The 19105-nt window shown below is 35.0% G+C and overlaps 1 pseudogene; it reads right to left on the bottom strand.

Moving 5' to 3' along the window:
- Positions 1 to 16954, bottom strand: part of LOC143637774 (F-BAR and double SH3 domains protein 2-like) — a 138030-nt pseudogene extending 121076 nt beyond the window's left edge.
- Positions 16955 to 19105: the final 2151 nt, after the last annotated feature.

Raw genomic sequence — 19105 nt, 5'->3', positions numbered from 1 at the left:
CCTCCTAAGTCACTGAGATTCAGGCATGTGCCACAAGGCCCAGCTAGAACTTCTGTTATTTAAAAAAATAATGTAACTTGTATACCACGCTTCAAAATGAACAAAAACACTTTCATCATCTCATGGCTCCTTATGGAAGCCAAAAGAAAAAGACAATGCTCCATTTAACAAAAAAAGAAAAAAGAAGTCCAAAGAAACAGCATCATGTACAGAATTAGTGACACCAGCCCTTCTATTAGACGTGCCAGATTTGAATTCAAGCTTTATCTAATTTCTTCATTTACGAAGTAAATGATTTATCACGTGAGGATTAAAACAAGATTGGTTATTCATTCATTTTTTCAGTATGTTCAAATGTTCACAAACATTTCTCATGCATTAAAAATATACTGAACTAGGTAGAAAGGATAAAATCTCTAATAAAACAACCAACCACTATCCTTATGGAAAGTATAGGTAAATGGGAGACAAGGTACTCATCACGTAGTCATAGATCTAATAAACTGCAACTATACTATGTGCTACAAAGATGAGATAAACCATTTTCATGGTTGGGAGGAGTACCAGGTCAGGGAAGTGTTCTTCAGAAAACAACCCAAGGAAAGAGATCTGAAGAAGTGACTTCAGAAGACAGCAAAGGGAGGGTGTGTATATTGGGCAGGGGGGTAGGGTGAAGTGGGAGTGGGGCGGGGTGGGATGGAATGGGGTGGGGTGAGGGGAGGGGGGATGAGGGGAATGAGGGGGGTGAGGGGGGTGAGGGGGGTGAAGGGGGGGTGAGGGGGTGGGGTGGGGTTTGACAAGTTCAAGAGAAACCAGCTAAGAATATCAATACTGGGGCTTCCCCCATTAATGGTCTACCAGATTACCTACAGTGAAGCTCCAATTTGACAAATCCTACCTCAAACTAAGACAGATACCATATAAGCATATACAAGCAGAAGTAACTTGAAAGTTAACTGTATTACTGATGGCACTGGAGTTAAAAGAAGTCAATATATAGTCATATTCCTTAGAAACCTTGTATAAAAAAAGGAAGATTTAGGGAACAAAAGGAATAATTAGACAATTAAACTATTTTTGAAAATTTAAACATTCAATAAAATAGTTGAAGAATTCTCTCAGGAATAGAGCATAATAACAAAAATGGAAAATAAGAGAGAAAATAAATTTTAAAAACCAGACCAGGAGACTCAACACATTAATAGAAGGAGTTCCAGAAAGAGAAAAACAAAGGGAAGAAGTAATCCAAGAAATCCAAGGGTATACTAAGAATAGTCCATAATTTCTAAAAACGAAAAGCAAAAAATGAAATCAGACAGAAGAATCCAAGAACCAGGATGGCTCTGAGTTCTCAAGCCATATAGGAAACAGGAAAACAATGGATTATGGATTCCGACATTTGCAAAAACAGTTTTCAACCTTTAACTGTATACCCAACTATAAGCACAGAATAATGACATTTTCATAGATACAGCACCTCAAAAAAGCTTACTTTCTATACCTTTCTCAAGAAGGTACTAAGAAAAAAGAAGACATATGATACAAAAAGCTGAAGATCCAGAGAGGAGATGGCAAAAGGAGATCTCAGGACAACTTGTTAGCATCAGACAGAGGGCAACTAGTGGCTTGTAACTCCAAGACAGACATGATGAGGTATCATCACCAAGATCCCAACAATTGTCAATATAGCAGCAGAATTTAAGAACTATATGGAGAAAATAGAATAATCAATTGTTTTGGTGCCGAAGAATGCAGAAGGGGATGAAATATGTTCCAAAGCCAAGACCAAATATCAGCTTTGCAATAGAAAAAAAACTCTGGTACTTAAGTCTTCAATATAAAATCCTCTGCTTCTAAACTGTCCATATAATTTAAAAAAAAGATTCTAACTAGGGCATTATCACCTTAACATCTACTCAGAACAATAAGCATTTCTAAATAAGGTACAAAACTGTGGTCAATTCAGTGAGGGAAGCCAATAGAGTGATGGGTGGGAGTTTTCCAATACTGCAGATCCACAGAATTAGCCTGAGGAAGAAATAAGTTAGTCACACTACATTTTTAAGGATCTTCTGCCTCTATATTAAATCAATATTCTAAAATGTTTCATGAAATGAAAAATTAGAAGCATAATCTACCTAATGCTGATTAAAAACAAGCATGGGGACTTCAAAGGAAGTTCAAGAACACCTAACAATCTGACAGTTGGTCAGGTTCATTAATTTTCTCTTTGTTTTTGGCAGAGCACAGGTCCCACAAATAAGGTATTTTTTCCTGGTTTATTGAAGGACATCTTCTTTTGGTGTAGATTCAATTTTGAAAACATAGGGTTTGGGTTAGAGATATAGCTCGGTAGTAAAGCACTTACCTAGCATGCATGGGACCATGGGTTTGATTCCCTATACCACAAAACAAAATGGGTTGTCTGTTTGCTTAAGTGGTGCTAGGATTCAATCCAGGGCTTTCTACATTCTTGGTGCACACTCTTATCACTGAAGCTACCCTCAGACTAAGATTTTAGTTTTGCTGCTGTTTAAGCTAATATTAGCTCATTTTAAAATATGCATGGTAGGGGACACCTGTGCCATTATAAAAACTAAATGCTATCGATGAAGAATCAGTCAGTAAAGTAACACAGAAAGTGAAAAGAAGGCACAGAAATTTATGTCCAAACTGGGTCTTTGATAGGCTGGGTTATTAGAATGAATATCCAAAAATATCTAAGAATATCCTCTTTGTCATCACAAAACCAGATGTCTGTAAGAGTCCAGATCCAGATACCTATATAGTTTTTGGGAAAGCCAAGATTGAAGTTTTACCTCGGCAAGCACATTTAGCAGCTGCTGAGAAATTCACAGTTCAAGGTGAAGCTTTCTCAAACACTGAAGAAAACACACAGACTCCAACTGGTACAAGAAAAGAGTGAAGAGGAAGAAGTTAATGAAACAAGTAAGGAAGCTAAGGATACAGAATTGGTCATGTCACAAGCAAATGTGTTAAGAGAAAATGCGGTCTGAGCCCTGGAGAATAACAGTTAAGAATATTATAAGTAAGGAAATGCTACAATAAATTAACAATGTATATATCTGAAAGCCAGAACCTTTTTCTGGTGTTTCAAAAGGGTAACTACATCTTGGTTTGAAATTTGTACTGTTTTATCATTTAAGAAGTCATGGCTTCTTGCTGGATGAAAAATAAAAACTGGCATTAAGCATATTAAATGTGACAGAGTTTAGCAACTAAATGCTGTCTATGTTTCTAACAACTTTGCTAATGTTTCTAAAGCCTTAAACGGCCTCCACTTACAAATCAACGGAACATTAGATCCCATCTTTGCCAAGAGCCATCTATGAGCCATGGGTAAACTGAGCAGTGGTGGAGCTATTAGGCAGGGAAGCCTGGTATCAGGAACTCCCAATAGGAATACACTGTTTTGAGAATGCTTGATTACATGGCCCCCTGCCTAACCTACTGCTCAAGTTCTAACTCAGCTCTGGAGAGGGGAGTGACTTGCTGGAACCAGAGAGCCTCTGGAAGATAGGTGCAGATTGTCAAATACCAATCAACCTGTTTACTGCAAGACCTACCACACCAAGAAAGAAGCACCAAATAAGACTCCTAACATTAAAACCTTATCCCTGTCCTTGATATATTCCCCCTTTTTCAGTTGTCCAGTTCCAGCTCCTATCAAGACTGGAAGACCCATCAGACAATCCACTTTTTAAACTCTAACCTTTAGCTCTGTATTTCTTTTTTTTTTTTTAATATTTTTTTTAAGAAAGAGTGAGAGAGAGTGAGAGATTGGGAGAGAGAGAGAGAGAATTTTAATATTTATTTTTTAGTATTTGGCGGACACAACATCTTTGTCTGTATGTGGTGCTGAGGATCGAACCCGGGCCGCACGCATGCCAGGCGAGCGCGCTACCACTTGAGCCACATCCCCAGCCCAGCTCTGTATTTCTTACTGATTATTTCAGACATTTTATTTTCCCAGGTGGCTCACATCTCCTGAGCAGGAACCTGCTTTGTCTGGGTGTAAGACACCTCAATACACCTTAAGGTTTAATGAGTTACTGTCTTCATGGTTTTCAGAGATTGGCAGAAATACTAACTGCTTTTGTGCTAATTGTTTACAAAAAAGTAATGCTTTGCTATCTTGTTTACTATTATCCTAGCATGATCCTACCCTATGTGTACCTTGTCCAGTTACCCACCAATGGCAACCACGGACCTCTGGACTACCCTGATGCTGAATACCCTTAACTGTCCATGCCCCACCTGATAGAGAATAAAGATTTCAGGTCACTCCCCACCAACTTCTTCCTCTCTCAGAAAGAAGCAGTTGGAGATATCTTGTCCATTTTTTTCCACAGAAATGGAAAGTAGAAATTGACAGAAGAAAAATGTTACAGGGGCCCATTTTGTGCTTTGAATATAGCCCTTGCTGCTCTAAAAATAAATATTCACAGCGACAAAAAAATCATTATACGGACTGAGCATCTCTAATCCAAAAATCTAAAATCTGAAACACTTCTGGTCCCAAGCATTTCAGATAAGGGATACTTAATTTGTAGATTATCAGCTTTGATCTAATGTTAGACATATACAGGATATAAGGAATCAAATGCTGTGCAAAAAATCATCTTCAGTAAATGTATTGTTTGAAACAATACATTTTCCTAAAGCAGTCATGCTAGAATGAATGAAAGGCCAATTCTCAGGTAAGTCTGAAGCACTATAATAAGATGCTAAAACATTTAACCTCTATGTCAAATACTCTTTGGGGAAAGGCACATAGAGTTCTCATCTGGATATAAAATAAGTTCCTGTCTCATTATTCTAACCTATGTTCTAACCAGCAGAAGTTGCAACAGGACAAATGGCAAAAAAGGGGATTTCAGGCAATAAACAAAAAGGAAAGAAGAAATTTAAAAAATATATATATATTTTTTTTTGTTTGAGATGGATACAATACCTTTATTTTGTTTATTTATTTTTATCGAACCCAGTGCCTCACAAGTATTTGGCAAGCACTCTACCACTGAACTACAATCTCAGGCCTGGAAAGAAGAAATTTTTGCAATAAATTACTTCTTAGTCCAGTTTGACATCCTCCAACATTCCTGCCTTTTGCTAGAGGTCTCAGGAAATGTTCCATCTTTACTTTCAAACAAGGAACTTGTAATTTCTGGATAAAGCTGATCTCTTTTCCCAGAGCCTCTGTAGTAAAAAGACTGCCTGTGCCAGTTGTAACCCCATTTTTAATTGCTGATTTCCTAAAACAAGCAATTTAACTATAGCAATATATGTGTTGAAGAGTCATTAAGAACTACCCATTTGAGAGTGCTGTGTTGAAAATATAAGAGAAAGATAGAATAATCCAATGTTTGGGTTCTTAAGAAAACAGGAAAGAAGGAGATGCAATTCAAAGTGGAGTCTGTCTGCCTGCAAGTAGAGGCAGCCTGGCAGTGGGTTAAAATGGTTTTCTTCTTCTCCCCTTCCCCCTTTCCTTTACTTCTGTGAAAGTTCAAAATAAATACAGGTAGTATAGATGAGGAAAGACCAGGATATACAAATTGTAATGCAATCTTCAGTATTTTAGAGTAAAACCCAGAGTAGAAGACATCTTCATATAACCACCAGCATTTTTTGTATGTTCAACTCAAAAATCATCAAATATTAATGCATAATTTCACCTACTAAAGATAAAATCATGGCACTTGGAAAAAATCCAAGTTTTTTTAAAAACAAAAAATAGCCAAAATTCTGGTTAATAAGTAATTCAGACTTTCTTAAGCAATACACTATAAAAATATAAAAAACACACCTTTTTATAAAAATATTTTCATACTATATACTTTTTTTGTAAAACCTGTTTTAAAAAATATTTTGCAGAAAATAACAAATAACAGTACAACCTAACAAAAAATAAAACTATGCTGAAATACCAGCCTTTCTCTGATAATTCAGAAGGTACTTGAAGATTCTATCTAGCTTCAATATCTCAGGAAATAGCTCAGAAGCAGTTTCCCAGCTTAAGAATTATGTCACACTTTATATATCAATCTTATCTTTTATATATCAATAATCACTATTTAGCAAATATCTTCTATGTCTAAGGAATAATGCAATCCTTTACTGTGAATTGGCTTTAAACATTAAAAATTAATTCCAAATTACTTGAAAACAAAGGTCGGTCACCAATATTGAGCACATTCTAATGAAATAGAAAGTAGCCTTGTTAGTATTCTATACTCAATCCTATGTACACAACACCCAGCTCATGGGTTGTTTGTTTTTAACGAAACAAAATTATCACAGATATTAAAACTGTATTACCTTCATAATGTTAACTAAATCTGTTTGATAGTAGTGATCCTGATGTGCATTTGCTGCTGCTAGTGTAAGAAGATAATCATTCCTTGCGTGGGTAGCTTTGGAATTACACTCAGATCGCCGGGCTTTTAACTAAAACATAATAATAAAAGGAAAAAAATCAGTGCAAACTGATACTGTATGGAAAAACAGCAATTAATGGCTCCCCACCAAGAGGAAAAATAACAATGTGGAGAAAACATTTACATGTATGTAAAAATTATTCTTCACTATTAAGAAATGAAATAGTACCTGAAAACATGGGGAGAACATTTTAAACCTTTGTTATTAATACTTAACATAATTCCAAAGTTTGCTACAGAACTGAAAAATATTTTTTTGAGTTTATTGAGATGGGAAAATAAAGGTTCTAAATAAAGGTTCCTTATTTTTGAAGACATGGGTAGATCTGGAGGTTTTAGATACTAGTATTTTAAAAATCAACAATCCAAATGTGTCAGAAAAACTTCCTGTTGGTGGGCAGTCTGGCAACAAACTCTGGTCTCTAAGCTTACTTGACAGGTACTCCAGTTTGAGGGCCCCTCAGAAAAACTCACTTGCACCAGCCCAGAAGACCTGGTCTTAAGGTATTAAGTCTGAGTGAAATGATTCTACAGCGCTTCTGAAAGCCCCTGCACTTTGTCTCTTGGACTAAGAGTTAAATACACAGACTACATGAGTTGTAACACATCCAAACCTACCCCTCAAGCAGTCTTGGGAAGCAAGCTATGTCCAGTGTCCACAGCTGGGTGAAAAATCCCATCACTGGGAAGGAAAGTTCCTCACTGGGTTATTGACTTTGAAATGCTTCTCTAAAGTAGAAAAAACCCACTTCCATTCTCAAAAGACCCCAAACTTTTAAAATATAAGGTAAGGTTTCTCAATTGTGAAATATACCTTTCAAAAACTCACCTTTACACTTGCTTTTTGTAAACTGATTCTTGATTGAAAAAGACTAAGTTTAGACCTATATAAAAATAGAAAAGAATGTTTAATAAAATTATATCATAATAAGATTACCAAATGTTATAATTACTAAAAAAAAATTAATAACCCTTTTCCAAGACACTGTTCTAAAGTGAATTTACAAAGGTCAAAAGTGATGCTTATTTGCCTTTATTTATAAATTATATATATTTAATATTATAGGAAAATAAAAATACTGGGATTAACATATTTAAAATACCCTTAAAAATACAATTTGACCAAGAAAAAAATAAAAATATATTAGTATATTCTAATAAAAAAGAGTCATCAAACTATATGTTATTCCTAGTATCATATAATTCCACACACTTCAGTTCTTTTACAAAAGGTCAGAGAAACCCCAGGGCAACCAACCTGGGGAGACCAAGGTTCTCAGAGCTATGTGTGTCAGGTGGTACAACACCAGAATGCAATCTATAGGCTCTAGAAAGTCCTTGCTTTTGTTACTCCCCTCATTAAAAATGATTTGTGTTTGGGTTCTTGCCTGCCTGTGTGCCCCCTCCCTCCTAAAGGTAATCTGAACTTACTAAGAAGGCCCTTAAGACTCTCTGTCCTGTAAACTTTTGTTCTATTTAATCTTCTCCCACTCTGGTGTTCTTACCTATCTCCCTTGATGCCTAAGTTTTGCGGCGGGGGGAACTATAACCTGTCAGTCAGCAGTAGTATGCTGCTTTTACTTAAAGGCTAGAGATAAGTACATAGACAAAATCAACAGACAGATGCTAAGGAACAAGCAACAGTCCCACAGCCATGATTTTTTTGAAGCTGAAATGTTTGTCTTAACTGCAGTGTCATGGTGATTGCCATGGGAGAGTTCAATGCATGCACTGGCAGCTATGCCTCTTAGTATGAAGCAGAGTTGCAGACCATTTGGGACTAGAAGGTGAAGCAGCCAGTCTGTGTACAGACACTGTGAAGAGGACAGCAAAAGTTGCCTCTTGCATTTCTAACAAGAGAGAAAACATTCAGGGATGAATATACAGTTTCCTAACTCCTCCCCACTGCTTTAAAAAAAATTGGGTCTAAGATATTTCTGTTATTTCCTGCCTAGTTGTATTCCTATTTTATGAGAATTTTTTTTTTTTTATTAATCATATTTCTATTCATTTTGATGTAGGAAAGCTAAGATTACCTATATTAAGATTTGAAAGTACCTCTCAGGGTAAGAAAGACTGTGCTTGAAGCACTGTCATTTCTCCTTTTTAAATAGTCATTATCCAAATAGGCTGACTTGCACATGGATAGTCCAACATAAAATTATAGATTTAAATTTATGGCGTCTGCTTCATTTGCTAATCTGCATACACTTCTTGTATGGTATTTAGGTAGGCATTAACAATAGCATAAAATGTCATTGAAGATGACAATCTAAAAAAAATAAGGATTTTTAAAAATCACACACTATACAAATAAAAAACTATACTGTGTACTAGTCTTTACCATCTATCCTTCAAATGTTAATGTTCCTTGGGTCTCCAAATTCAAATTCATATCTCACTGTATATATGACTGCATCCCTATAACTGATAGACATCCTATAACCTTCAGAATTCAATTCTCAGTGCCAAATTCTCACATAAGAACAGATATTTGATCACCTCCCAAATATATCCATGTCAGTGTCTCCCAGGCTCTTCAGAATTTACATATCCAAAATGGAACTTACCATCTCCTTCAGACTAACCCTCTTCCTCCTGTAGTCTCTCCTAATGGGCCTATCATAGCATCCATCAAAACTATATTTACTTCAGTGCTTAGTCCCCTTCCTGATTTTCCTATCTCTGCTTAGAAAAAAACATACTCATTCTTCTTCCAAGAATCTGCCCAAGCATCACTTCTTCTATAAAGGTTCCTTTATCAACAGGCAATAGTAATCTCTCCATTTTCTATGCTTTCAAAACAGTGTTTTCAGATTACTACTCTAAGCAATTAGTGACTAGGTGAGTGTCTTTAGGTAGATAATTTCTTTGAGTTTACTATGAATAGACAAATGATGAAGTTACTTTTTTAAATCATATGCTCTAAATTCCTTGAAGGCACAAAAGCGCACCTAACTTATCTGTGACCCATAGTGCCCAATATAATGACTAAATAAATATTAACTGAATTAAGACATAGAGCCATTTTTTTACTCTGTAGTTGAATTAATTTTCCAGAGAAGTTATACACTGAAGTAAAATGTCTCACTTTGAATTTGGCCACATGAGAAGGCAGTTCCTCGTGATCAGTTCCGTGAAATAGACCTAGTCAAATACACACTTCTCAGGAACAGTCCACCCATGGCTAAATTAGGCATTTGTAGATGCTCTACAAATCTGTCAATTCTCTGTTCTAGAATCCCAGAGAGTTTAAAAGACAAGTTCCTAAAAGCCAGAATGGTACAATAATCCCAACTGAGATCTGCTAACCTCCAGATCTTATTGGAAAGATGGATTTAGTGACTCCATGAATGCATGGGAAATATTTGAATGCTCAAAAAATAAAATAAAAACAATAAACTTAAATTAGAAAAATATTAAATGTTACACTGTAATATCAAGTATTCAGTGAGTATTCATTCATCAACCCATCATACTAAATAAACTTCCCAGGAACCCCTGAATTTTCCTAAGTTGCTGATGAAGTTGCTTAAATTTCTTGCAGATAAAAGCCATTTTAGGAAGCTAGATGTGTTAGCACACACCTATAAATAATAGCTACTCAGGAAGCTGAGTCAGGAGGATAAATAGTTCGATCCCAGCCTGGGCAACATAGAGAGACCCTGTCTCAACAATGACAACAAAACAACATGTTAGAGGTAACACCCTCCTTGCTGGACTATTTGTACAATTGTCCAAACCTTTCTGATTTTATGCCTACGAGTTTGGACTCCTAGATTTTGCAACAATCAGCACTGTGAACAGAAGTCTTAGCTCTCCTGATCACAAGCCTCCTAAGTTCAGTTCTATAACACAGGTTTCCCACCCCCCCACCAATATTTATCACACTTCCTCAAAGTGTCATTGCAAAAATCTCTATCGCTTGATTGGTATCTCCTATTACCAATTGCCAGTTCCTTCCTTTCCTTAATAGGCTCAGGCTAGGGTGGTGGCTCTAAGGTAGACCAATTGCCTAGTGTGCATGAGGCACTGGGTTCAATCCTCAGCACCACATAAAAATAAAATTTAAAAAAAAGTCTCAAAATAAAGGACTATAATTCACATATATTGAAAGTAATATTGACAAAATTGTTAAAGCATACTTTAAAAAGTAGAAGTATGAGAATTACATGTACAATAAAAAACAGTGCTTGGGATAGGGTTTTAAAAGGAGGTCAGTGCTCTTGTTCACTTGATGTGCCATTGTTCCTTCAATGACACCTTGAGATATCATAGGGATTTCAACTATAACTGAATTTTAGAGTCTTGCATGATAAAATGAGGCTCTTAAACCCTACTTTCTGATATCATCATGACTTTTAATAGACTCTCCATAAGTTTTCACGTCTGTAAGTACAATGTTCATTTATCTTGTCTAAATATTCAATTTAAAGGTCAGAGATTCCTACTTTGCCACTTTAACAGATAAAAACCAGTCAATATAAAATGAAAATGGGACCTAAAGTACATAACATATGTAGAACAAATGAAACCAACACAACCTAAGAACAAATCTATATGCTATATAAACAAAAAACAAAGTATTAATTAGCAAAAATAACATTTAACTGCATAATAATTTTCTCAGAAATATTAAAATACATACTTTGCCTCAATGTCAGCTTTCTCTCGCACTGCATGAGCCATCTGCTCAGTCTCAAAGTACTTCTTTTTGCCTTTAGCCAAATCTTTCACTGTCTCTTGTAATTCAGTTTGGATCTTTGTCAACTGGTCCATACACTGTAAAATACAAAAGTGCAATTATTACAATTTTTAGTTTTCAGGCTGACAGAAATGAGTTTGTCTGAAGGACCATGCATTATTCCTTCAGGATGGAAACCCAGGAAAAAAATCAGCACTTTTAATGACTTTCAAATTGCAAATTAGAATTCCATGCACAGCTGGTACTTCCATCTCAAGTACTGTGTCAAATAGTGTCACAGTTTGCCTAACAATCATGACTGACATTAAGGTAAGGCATAAGAAGAGCAACCATAAAAGGCTTGCTGTTGCAGATATCATGGCAATAAAGAAAAAAAAGAATAAACCAATTCTGTTATTTCTTCATAATCAATAGTCTCCTTTTTCTTTTTTTTTTTTTAAAGAGAGAGTGAGAGAGGAGAGAGAGAGAGAGAATTTTTTAATATTTATTTTTTAGTTCTCGGTGGACACAACATCTTTGTTTGTACGTGGTGCTGAGAATCGAACCCGGGCCGCACGCATGCCAGGCGAGTGCGCTACCACTTGAGCCACATCCCCAGCCCCTCCTTTTTCTAAGTTCTAAGAAGATAAAATGATTAAGAGCTTAAGTAGTCTACTAAGGTAAATTAATTATATGTATTTTTCTGTAAAACTGTTTAAATATTGAATTTCAACAGTTTTTTGTTATTTTTACTTATTTATTTTTGAAATTCTAGGTTCAAATCTAAATCTCTTTAAATCTGATAACACTATAATGGATATGGTGGCAGTTTACAAATTCTAAATTATTAGACAAATATGAGCCACAATTCTTTCTTTTATTTTTGTGGCACTGGGGGCCAAGCAGAGATTTGTAGATGCTAACGATGTGCTGTACCACTGAGCTAAAACCCAAACCCCCAAATCACAGTTATTTCAAGGAGGGTAGATAAACTCTAGTATAAATGAGAAAAATATGGACAAAGGCACTACTAAGTAAACAGAAGAATGGCAAAAAGCCTTATGTTACTGTGGATCTTGTTCTGATTTAAAAGCAAATATTCACATATAAAAAATGATCCAGAAGGGGCTGGGGTTGTAAGTCAGTGGTAGAGCACTCACCTAGCACATGCAAGGCCCTGGTTTCGATCCTCAGTACCATATAAAAATAAATAAAATAAAAGCAATTGTGTCCAACTACACCTAAAAATAAATATTTTTAAAAAATGATCCAGAAAAGATTATGGTATTATTCTCATTGTAATTTTCATTATAATCTTAAGTCCTTCATAATTATAATGTGTCTGTGTATTCCCAAGTATACAAAAGAAAACTGCCAAAATAAAGAACATTATAAAAAGAACATTAACTTTAATGTTATAGAGGGAGAATATTAAGTTGAAACTGGTTCTCATGGTGACAGAATTTGAATTAGCCTATCTTCCTATAGTCTGGAAAGTGTGAAAATTGGACAAAGCATACCCCGGTCTTACAGAATTGAGACCTAGAAGAGGACCACACCTACATAACTCTCCACTCAACCTGACTTTCCCTCCTTTTAGGACATCTGTTGAATCATGGCACAAAAATAAGATATAAACAGAAAATAGTATTCTTACTCTATTCTGTGGAGATAGTCTGTAGTTCAGGGGATGATGAAAACATCAGGAATTTGTAAGGCAAAGATCTAGAAAGAAGGATATTACAGAGAGAAGCAAGTTCAAAACACTACATGTGATTTTCCCTTGAGTCATCTGTTGATTTCTAATAGGTATATGGAGAATGAAACGCCAAGAAATCCAGCAGATAAAAGTAGCTAATGACTGGTCAGAGATCAGAAGATCAGAGTTGCTGTATGATGCTGAGAAGAAAAGCTAGAGTTCAAGTTTTGTCAGAGTAGAAAGGTCTTGGTGTAAGCATCCCATACTTTCAGTTAAGACCAAAGAAGTAAAATAGATCACCCCTAAAAAGACCCCCAAAACCAGACCTTACCAGGACAAAGGTCTAGCATTCTATCTGCCTGCTAAATATCACCATATTTGGAAATAACATCTTCAAGAACCTTCACATGTTTGATCCACAATGTTCAGCATGGTGAGGCACACTAAAGCCATAGACCAAATAATGAAAACCAAGAAGATCAGCATACAATAAAAAAAAAAAACACATAGTGATTCATTTAGTGGAATTATGAAACAGATTAGGAGCACATGGAAAACAGGGAGAATTACAACTGAAAAATGGAATCTAACCTCCAAAAAGTCACATTAAAACTCTGTAACTGAAAAAATACATTAAGATTCCAAAAGATAATATTTTTAAAATATTAGGAATAGAAGAACCGAGAATTAATAAATAGCCAAATAGACCAATAGAAGTATATATAGAAAAAAGGGTAGAAATACAAAGTAGAAAAAGTATAAAAGAAATATGGACAGAGTCAAAAGGTCTAACAAAACAAAAGTCATAATAGGAAGATAAAAAGAACAACACGCTGAAAGATTTTTTTTTTTTTTTTGGTACCGAGGATTGAACTCTAAGCCACATCCCCAGCCCTTTTTGTATTTTTTTTAAAGACAGTGTCTCACTGAGTTGTTTAGCACCTCGCTAAGTTGCTGAGACTGGTTTTGAACTTGCAATCCTCCTGCCTCAGCCTCCCAAGCCTCTGAGATTGTAGGTGTGTGCCACTGCACTGGGCTAGAGGATTTTTGTATTGTTCATGAGGTAGTAAAATATTAATTCAAGGTAGATTATGAAAGTTAATTTGGGACTAAGTTTGGGGAACAGTAAAATTACTAAATCAAGGTAATCTAATAAATTAGCATATTGAAATCTCTAAGGTAATTACTAAAAGAATTATAGTATTATAAAATTAGGAAGCTAACAGTGGAGGAAAAATTTATGATAAAAATATAAGAACACTCAACATCATTAACCATTATCAAAATTATAATCAATGAAATAATACCTCACAACTGTGATAGTGATTTAAAAAAAAGTGGGGGGCTGGATTTGTGGCTCAGCAGTAGAGTGCTTCCCTAGCACATGTGAGGTCCTGGGTTCAATCCTCAGCACCACATTAAAAAAATAAAATGTAAATAAAATAAAGGTATTGTGACCAACTACAACTAAAAAAAAAACAAGACAAGTATCGGCAGGGTTGTGGAGAAACTGGAAGCTTCGTCATACATTGTTAGTAGGAATGCAAAATGATGTAGCCAATATGAAGAATCATTCTGCTAGTTTTACTACAACTTTTGGAAAAATTGAAAATCTGGGATTGCTATCCAGAAGATTTCTAAATGTGGCATTCTGGGGACCAACAAGTGGAAGGAGTTACTAAAAGATGAAACCATTGGAGAATGCAGAGCTAATGGAAAGAAAGAGTGAGTTCTACTACCATCATCTGAGCCCGTCTTGGATTTGCCAATGTCTGAATAAGTCTTGCAGTATTCAGATATATAAAATAATACAATCTCATTTTGGCTTAAACCAGTTTGAAATAGGTTTTGTTATGTGCAATCCCAGGTTCATGATAGTTATGCCCATTGTATAACATTCAACAACTGCTTTGTAAACACAAATGCCATTATTATCATCTATATCATGATACAAGTTAATTCCTATCAAATCTCAAATATTTCCCCCCCCCCAGGAATGTTGTATAATTCAGGTCTGAATCTATCCACCAGTGGAAAAGCAAAGAAGTAGCTAAATTTTTTTCAAGATATTCAGATTTTGGGGGCTGGGTTTGTGGCTCAGCGGCAGAGCGCTCTCCTAGCACGTGCGAGGCCCTGGGTTGGATGCTCAGCACCACATAAAAATTGGGACCCATTGAAGAAGTTGTGGCAAAAGCTGATAAACTGGCTGAAGAGCATTCATCCTGAGAGATCCTCTTGCCAAATTTAATCACTCATCCAGTGTATTTTCCCCTCTCCTTGCCTTTAATCCTAAAAACCACAGTTTTCTGTGTAGGCCACACAAGAGCCTGATTGAAGATTATGGTTCTGTTTGAAGAATATTTAAGGTTTCCAATAAAATATACACCCCTAAGGGGGAAAAAAAAGATTCAGATTTTGAAAAAAGTAGAACTTTTCAGTAATTCAGTTAGATTTGATAAATACAATGGCAACTTGAACCACAATATTTCTGCCTGATTAGCAAGTTAAATTGTATTATTTCTCTGTTCTTCCCTTCTATTCCTTTTTCTGCATAATCAGATACATACACATACATGAATGTACATTTTCTTCCAACTTAAGATCATTGATGAGTGGTCACATAGTTTAATCACATAGTCTACAATGAACAAGATAATTTTGGGCAAAGATAAGCATAAACATTTTTATACAAATGTGTTAAAAGTACTCTACATGGGAGGAATAGATGAATTCTAGATGGGGAAGAGGGGTGGGAGGGAAAAGGAGTGGGCAGGGGATTAGAAAGATGGTGGAATGTGATAGACATCATTGTCCAAAGTACACGTATGAAGACACGAATTGGGTGTCAAATACTTTATATTCAAACAGAGATATGAAAAATTGTGGTATATATGTGTAGTAAGAATTGTAATGCATTCCGCTGTCATTTATTTATTTTTTTAAATCAATTAAAAAAACAGAACTATGAAAAAAGTGCTCTTTTTTAAGAGGTTAAAATTTTATATATACACATATATGCATTTAACACACTTATTTCATGCAACTGAAATCATCTTTGGCAAAGAAGAAAATTAGTATTTTTACAAATGACAATCAGAATTGGAACAATGGATGGATTCTGAAATATTATTTCCTTAAATAATTGCTTTACTATTCTGAAGTATTAATATCTCTATTAAAAAACTTCAATAACTGGGACTGGGGTTGTGGCTCAGAGGTGCAGCACTTGCCTACCATGTATGAGGCATTGGGTTCGATCCTCAGCACCACATAAAAATAAAAATAAAGATGTTTTGTCCACCTATAACTTAAAAAAAGTTATTGATTTAAGACCTTCTTAAAAAAAACTTTAATTTCTTATTAAGTATCATGATAATCTCCATTTTTATTAGTCTCTTTCCAAAAAGGACACAATTCAAACATATACTTTCAACAGCATACTATAACAATCACATAAGATAATGATATTTTTCCTATGAATTTTAAATTTCTGGATAATCAAATAAATAGGTCCTTTTGAAAAAAAACTTTACTTATGTATATCCTACACAATTCAACTTTAGAGTACACTAGACTTTTAAAAATAAGATTAATTATGCAAAATGGCACAAGTTGAAACTGAGGCTAATTAATACAAACTGTTCTCAAGATATAGTGGACTTAATAACAATTATTTTAATATACATCCAAATGTACCATACTGTGAAACTATACAGGTGTATTTACTTGAGTTATATTTCTAAGGAGTATTTACTGAACTTTCCCAATTTCCATGAATTCAAATTACACTCAGCTTTATCAGTTAATAAAACATGGTTGAGAAATTCTAGTAAAATGACACCCAGAAACATCTGTGACCATATTTTTAAAACATTCAAATTTTTAAAAGCAATTTAGCATAATTTTACAGACTGCAAATGTAGCAGTGAGGTATTAAAATATATAAAAGACACAAAAAAAGTGGGAACATACCCTTTTTAGTTGCTGTTCTTTTAAGCTTCTCACAGTCCTGGCAGGCTCAGAAATGAAGTTTTTATAATTTTCACATATATTGATCCGAGACTGGGCTACCTGCATTGTTCCCTCGAGAAAGGATTTCCAAACAGGATACATGCTCCTAAATTCAAAGAGGGACAGAGAAGTATTAGGCAAGAAAATGCAAGAAAATCTAATCTTTTGCTCACTGTCAAACACTGACAGAATAAATATCTTCTTCAGAACCATAAATGTGTATTTATATTGGCTTCAAGGCAATATTTCAGCATACAGAAAAGCATGGCATATACTCTACCCCACTATTATTCAGCAATGGGGAGTAAAGGAATAAAAAGATTACAATTTGAGACAAAGCTAACACTATATAAATAGTGAATAATTTAGACTTTTCAGGACTTTCACTGTCACAGGGTCATCATTATGAATATGAGATTTTATTACTTCATCATGGTATTCTATTTTATAGACTCAGATTTAGAGAGTAACTCTTGGTCATACAACATGGCAGTATAGAAATAAAGATGAAGATTGGTTACCTCTAAATTACATTCTCTTTCAACTATACTGTCTTACATAAACCCATTTGGCTAGAAAAAATGAATGTCATGAACAACTAACTGCTTATATGCTTGAGAAAGTCCATTTTGTCAAACAAAAGGAATCTCTGATATTGTTGCTCTACATCAGTCTCCGATGTAATGTGCTCAGCATCACACTGTGCTTTGAAGTCATTCCAAGCAAGTCCCACCACCTTGCTTGATAAATGTGCTCAGCAATCTCTTGGTAAAGTCAAAAAATTAATTCATCTTTTGATTTTTTCTATCAATTTCCTTTTCAAACCTTCTCTCCTAATTTGTTAAATGCCTAGCCAATCCTCTTATTTTCCTCCATTAGCCATAATGTATCTTATAACTCACCATAACAATGGATGATACTTTGTATTTTAAAATGTGACACCTATGTGTAGTGAAATTTTAGTAATTTTAATATTCATCTCCTGAGATTTCCCTCCTAGTGTTCAAATGGATTTTCTACTATAGCAATGTGTGGGACCAAATACTACAAAATATGCTAGCTATGGGTCAATAGAAGACAGTGTAAAAAAAGAAAAAGAAAAGTTGCCTGGTCCCTATACTAGTTAGAACTTAAAAAAAAAAAAAACTTGATAAACTATAGTTTTTTAACCAAGGAGTCTTAGGGATCTGTGCATGTAATACACCAAATCAATAGAGAATAAAATATTTGTTTATTTTGGCAGATATATCACCATCCCTTTGGAAAAACTCAATATGTTGCATTAGCAAAACAAAACAAAACATCAGTATAAAAGCATTAATGAATTAACAACAGCAAAACTGGTGTCCTCCTTGGCCTTTCACAGCAAATGACTTTTGAGGTGAACTCCTAAACAGTCCAAATAATTGATTTTTCCCAGAGAGTGAAGTGAAAGAAAAGTTCAATACTATGAAAAGTTCAGCAACTATTAATCTATACTTAAAAATACATTTTTCGGGCTGGGACTATAGCTCAGTGGTAGAGTGCTTGCCTAGCATGAGTGAGGCACTGGGTTCGAGCCTCAGGACCACACAAAAATAAATAAACAAAAGGTATGTGTCCTTCTACAACTAGTGTGTGTGTGTGTGTGTGTGTGTGTGTGTGTGTGTGTGTGTTTGTGTGTGTGTGTGTAATGCATTTTAAAATCAAAATAAAAATGAAAAGCTAACATTTTGAATTCTAACAGAGGAAGGGAAGTCTTGGCAAAGGGAAGGAATTCTTCCCTCAGTGTAGCACCTTCTTCCCTTCACCCTTTCACTTGGGAAACTGCTGTTCACTCTTCAAATCTTAGTTTAATTATACCTTCCTCTGAGAAGTCTTTCATAATCACCACCAGGCCAACCCCCAGACTCAAAGCAAAGTGCTCATAGGTAGAAGCACTTTTCCTATAATTATAAAAATTTGTTATGTAAATGTTCAGTTAATGTCCTTCCCTCTCACTAAAGTGAAAACTCCATGAAGGCCAAGTGTATGTTTTGCTGACTATGGTATTTCTAGGGCCCAGTAAATATGGAATGATTACAATAATGTGTTGAATGAATAAAGGAATGAAGAGATGAATGTCTGAATCATGAAGATTATACAATAATAAGAGAAATCCTTTCATCATAAAGGGAGTTTAAAAAAAGACCTCTAGAGATTAGCAGATTACTAGCAAGTAAACATATCTGTAACAATGCAGTACCATGAAAAGCATGGAATTCAGTTTCCAGG

Source organism: Callospermophilus lateralis, chromosome 11, assembly GCF_048772815.1.
Source record: "Callospermophilus lateralis isolate mCalLat2 chromosome 11, mCalLat2.hap1, whole genome shotgun sequence".
In the NCBI taxonomy this organism is placed as follows: Eukaryota; Metazoa; Chordata; class Mammalia; order Rodentia; family Sciuridae; genus Callospermophilus; species Callospermophilus lateralis.
The sequence above is the reverse complement of the archived record's forward strand: the minus strand, read 5'-3'. Positions and strand labels throughout refer to the sequence as shown.